Below are 6,044 nucleotides of genomic sequence, written 5' to 3' on the forward strand. Positions count from 1 at the left end.
AAATTACGCACAGGTAAATGGAAATAGGAAAATCCCACCCTAATTCTAGCATTATTCTTGGTTCTCTTCTGAAATGCTGGACTCCTGCCAAGTCTATGAACATTTTATGGCAAACGCTGAGTCACAGGCAAGACAGAAACCCTTGCAGGACAGAAAAAGGAGGCAGGAGAGATGCACATTCCTTGCACTTAGGAACTGCAGAGGAGAAGCAGGACAGAATGTGTTAACGCACATTCAGAGCGTGGGTGCCTGGGCAGGGAGGCACTTTGCATTACAGCATCAAGGCAGCAGCTCAGACTATGTACAGGCATAGTCCTTTGGAGGGAATTGTTTCCCTTTTCTCCTTCTAGCGAGTTTAGGAAACAATCTCTGACTGCTCTTCTGTTATCAAACACGAGGTGGATCTTTCGTTGCAGGAAGACTTCGGGAATGCCACTGCTTAGGGCCTGCTGTAACAAACAGTGCCCAGAAGTGTTGTGTAACTTGTGTTCTCAAGAAACTTCATTCCTTCACATCTGTCAGTGCCTTATGTTTTTGAGAAAGTGGCTCAAATTTGTGTTTCAATTTTCTTATCTTTAAAATCAGCAAAGAACATTTCAGGATACTGTGAGGTTACATTGTTACTGTTTGACATGGTATTGCTACTTGCAGAGATGGCATCAGAAATTCACAAAAACAGCTTTGAAAGAAAGGATGGCTGACTCTTTGAACTTTAGGTCACACATATTCATCCCATAACCATCTTGTAAAAATTGCAATATATATTCCACCTTTGAGAAAGGAAATTCACTATGCAACTATGAAATATCAGTTAAAGCACAGAATACAAAACAAACATCACAAAAACTTTCTCTCAAACATTAAAGAAATCACATTTTAAACAATAGCACCGGGTGAAATTTAAATAAAAACACCAAACAAGATATCAAGTCTCAAATGAACAGCAGAAATATTAACAATTGATGCTTTTTAGATGATAGAGAAGGAAATTAAGAGAAACCCAATATTTCATAGTTATAAGTTTTATTTTGGAAAATGTAAACCTCACTAACCATGCATACAAGTTAAGACAATATTTGACAGTTCTTAATTTTCTTCCTTTTTTCATATTTTTCCTTTTATAGTTGCATAGGACATTATCACAATATATAATCTATGCAATACAAAATACATAAAAAGTTACAGCAGAGCAAGAATAGATGAACATATAACTGTACAACTGTAATACTTCAATGTAGTGATTTAAAGAGTTGAAAAGTGAGCCACGGAAGCTTTCATGTGCTGCTGAACCTGTCCAGGTGAGGGTGGCACGGGCAGCTTCACAGCTCACTGCAGTGGCAGTAGAAGCTTTCATGTGCTGCTGACGAACCTGTCCAGGTGAGGGTGGCACGGGCAGCTTCACAGCTCACTGCAGTGGCAGTTCAGCTGTGAACACGTGCACGCTCCCCGGCACACGCGTGCCACAGCCCCCACGCGGGCATGTGCTGCTGGAAGAGCACATGTGCACGCACACACGTGTCCCCCACATGCACGATGTACACCACTAAATGCACCTGTAACCAGAGATGAAACTCAACCACAAATCTCCAACAGGTTCAAAAAGTCCAAATGCAATGGCATTTGGACGTAGGAATTTGGTTCAGGCCCATCACTAGTTATAATGAAATGGATACCTATTTTTGCTCTGTAGACATCCCTTCATTAGTCAGTGTGTAGTACAGACACACTGCTGTGTATTTATGTATACACACATACACTATACAATATACACATATATATCTATTTTTATATATATGTGCATATACTTATATAAATCCATATATATAAATATATATATTTATAAAAACCTATACCAGTGGATGGGCTTTTGCATTCTATATTCTGGCTTATGGGATAAACAAGAATAATTTGGGTATTTTCTTCTGCCTAAGGCTATAGCTCTTATCCCCGAGAGTTACAAATACAGATGTTCATCATACCATTCACTGACATAGACTAGATGTTAGCACCCAGTGCACAAACAGATGGTCTGATGGAGTAAAAGAGCACCTGAAAGTTAGTTTGTAGGCATGACCTGATGAAATTAGTAAATCTAATGGCAATGAAAAGGCAAAACCAACACCGCACTTCACAAATACAAATCCTGTAACTCATGACAAAATACTGGAGACGAGCAGTTGTGGAACAGGATGCTCCTCACACAGCCTTTACTGCCTGGCTGAGTGAGACAAGGAGAGTGCTGAACGTCTGGGTAGAGGGTAGTGAGGTTTAAAGGTGCAGAGGCTCTCAAAGCTACAACTTCTTGCAAGGGTTAATGCAGTAAAGAGGGTGGGATGCAGACAGGAATTAGGCGCTACCATCGAACAGAGGCTTCTGATGACTTGTCATAAATATATACCTTTGCAGTTATGTAAACAGATACTAGGCATGTATTATAAAAGCAAGGAACAATTAATTTGCAGATACAAAAAATTCTCACAAAATCTAGCTGCCAGGAATTTATCAGCACTGCTTTCTAAGAAGCAGGATGAAAACTGAATTCATGTTGCCATTAGGCCTTTGCACAGGGAGAGGTTAATGCAAGGGGTGAATGAGCTCCTAAGAGCATCTTCACTTTCACCTGGTAGCAAGGTCATGATTTTCACTTGCACCAATTTCCTGTAGAAAGGCAGTTGAGCTCAACACTTAGAGAAGTTAGAATCATGGCTGGAGAAAAACAAACTTTCCAGGGCTTTCATAATAATAACAAAGCTGTTGCTATCACCTCAAATGAAAAAAAAATAAATCATGGCAATGTTGTATTTTGTGAGAGCACCTCAACAGATTGCATGGCGAAAGGAGGAGGCAGGAGAGATGCACACTCCTCCAGATGGAGAAACCTGCACCTTGCCAGAGCAGTATTTCCTGAGTGTGACATGTTTGTTGCTGTGCCAGGAGACTGTTTTAGATTACACTGCTGGGTGAAACAACAGAAGGGTAAAAATCTGAGGTTAGTTTGGATCAGCAAACAGATTTCAAAACATAATTTGAGCTGTTCTGCCTTCTCATGTCTGCAAAACTCAGGAGGAACCATCATGAGAATGGAGTCTAAAGACCTTGCTGATCATCAGACATTTCCAGCAGATGCTAGAAAACCCCACTCTCTTCTCATATGAAAATATTAAGAGAAGTTTTTGATTACATTTAATTTTGGAAAATACTAGTGGTTTGGAATTTATCATTTTACCTGAAAACTACACAGTATTAAACTTTTAATGGAGATATTTGAAACTCTCTCTGGGATTTTAAAACACAGTAACTTGACTGTCAGCCTAATACATGCTGAGGTATTTACAGCCAAGATGTAAAACCAAAAAAGTTTCAACAACCAATTTCAGAGTATTTCCTGAAAGTGTAGTTATGCTGGCTATATACAGCTCCATGGTGTTCTCATTAAATGAACTGACTGAAATGGAATTTTAACTTTGAACCGATTTGTTTTCTCCCGCTTAAACTTGAAAAATTATTAGTAAAATCTATGAAGAATATGAGCAAAATAGTACTTAACTATTATGTTTAAGATTACATAGTTCTGTGTTCCTCAGAAGAGGCTGTCCCAAAACATTTATATCCTATAATCTCAGTACTAATAAAACCTGGTGCAAATATTCCTTCTCCAGGCTAATAAAACAACTCGTTTGTAATGCATAAACTGATTCATGCTGAATTATTAAGTCCTAAATAAATGAAATTGAGTGGTTCCTCCTTTCCTGAAGATTAAATGATGCTCTTCTTGGAACAGGTGAGTTTACAGCACAATTAATTTGGAACATGAAGCCTATAATGTTTGCCAATACTTAGTGCTCCTTTGGATTTTCTTGTTCTCCCTCCCCTCCATATACCTCTCTTAAGGTATAATGATAATGAGAAATGTGTTTGACTTGTTTTGAAGTATGTGCACAAGACAGAGCTGACCTGTAGAATTCCTTGAGCTAGATATCTGAAATGCCTCTCTGCTAACTACAGCACAAGAGCACTTCTAGGACTGACAGAAATTATTGGAATGTGAATTCCTGTTACCTGAATTCTATCAAGTTGTTAAAATTGTGCATCTCAGTACATGAAATTTAAAAAAAAAAACAAAAAAAAAAGGAAATCTGTTGAGGCCAACAGATCTGCTTTTCCCCCAACTCCAGAGCTTGGGTAACTCATCACATTAACTCTTAGTCATCTTGCAAAAAACCCTTACTATGTTCTTTCATTTTCTGTGAAATGAAACAGTAGAATTGTGCCTCTCACAACTTCCAATTCCAAGAAGGAAATTAACAGACATGAAATCTGAAGCAAATGAACATGAAAAAAATACTGAAACATCTGCACTTGTTTAGATTTATAGTTGTATTTGTATTGATAAATACTTAGAGTATTTATCTGGACAAATAATAGAAGATGTAGTATTAGCAATAATGTATATTATGGAAGTACCTATGAAATTACTTGGAAATCTATATTAGCTTCTCACAGTTAACATACAGTACAATAAAACCTTGCAAAACTGGATCAATGCAAAGCAGCAAGTAAGATACAGGTTCATTGGGAATCTGGAGGCATTCACTTAATATCAAATTACAGGTTTGGCATAGAGAGTTTCTTTTCACCTTGCTACACTTAACTGCACTTATACCCTACAGGAAAAACAGCAAACACCCCAAAATTCCAGAACAAAAAGGACCTGAATTGATAATATGCACCATCAGACCCAGAAAAACCAAGGAATGTGTATTTGCTGCCAGCGAGGTTTTCAGTACATCACTATGCTTCTGGACTGTTACTATATTTTCTACCATATAAAACATAAAAATCCTTGTGCTCTATCTAGTGTTAAATATTTGAATGTTATTGAAAACTAGCCAATATTCCCTTTCTGTTATTAAGCAGTTATTCAGAAATAAGAGCACCTTGCTTTATGCTGGTATGTGTATTTTTGAGAAACTTGAAGTAGTGCTGAGCTATAATGTCATTTTATTTTAAACTTAAAAATGCATATTTTATTATTCCAGTCAGAAGATATCTTATGATTTTCACTTCCTTTTATCAACTACCACAATTTTGATGCAACAGAATACAGAAACTATGTCTTGGCCAATTTTTCTTTCTAAGATACAGCTGTACAGTAGGTAAGTACCTTGATAACAGTTTTGGTGGGCATTGGTTCAGTAATGCTATTTCTGTAGGTAATTAAAAAAAAAACCCAAACAAACCAAAACAAAACAAAGGAAGAAGAAATAAAGGAAATTGTTCAAGTCAGTGTGCTTTGATTTGAATATTCTGTTGGTCCCATACTGAACAGGCAGTGCAGACAGCTTAACAGCTTGGAGAGTGACAACAGAATGTCTCAGAGATTCCAGGCCACCTTGCTGTAAAACGTTACCCAGTGTAAATTTGTTTCTTTGTCATTTAGGTTACTCATTTAAGGCATCTTGTTGACAAATTTTTCTCAGAATTTTATCTAGCATGAAACAAACCAACAAAAAAGTTTATCAACCTCACAGAGATTTTTGCAATTGGAAGTTGGTTTTGGAGCATCTTCAGCATGAAGTGAGAAGACAGCTTGCTACCACAGGCAGAGGGCAGCTTGAAGAAAGACAAGATTCCTGCTTGGAGACTCCCCAACACAGGTGTATCACCAGGAAAATGAGCAATGGAAGAGTCCAGTACTACATTCCAGTATTGGGCTGGTTTCTGTATTGTTTGCTTGTTTTTTATTTTTTCCCCAGTGTGTGAAAGAACCTAACTAAAAGCTTCTGAGTGCAATTATATTTACAGAGTAAGGCCGTGGTTAGGGTGTGTCTTCATTGTAATTATCGTGTAACATAAATATCCATCCCTGAGAAAGGAGAAGGGGGACACAAATCCAACACAGTTGATTTTTAAGTGTATGTATGCTTATATTGTGCAATCCGGTTTTACAAACTACTTCGACACCTGAGGTGAATTAAGCAGATTTTTTTTTTCCTTTTTTAAAGATTTTTTCATTTTCTTATAAAGAATAATGAAGAGGATCC

The sequence above is a fragment of the Passer montanus genome, unplaced genomic scaffold, assembly GCF_014805655.1.
Source record: "Passer montanus isolate IOZ18808 unplaced genomic scaffold, ASM1480565v1 scaffold5, whole genome shotgun sequence".
Classification (NCBI taxonomy): Eukaryota; Metazoa; Chordata; class Aves; order Passeriformes; family Passeridae; genus Passer; species Passer montanus.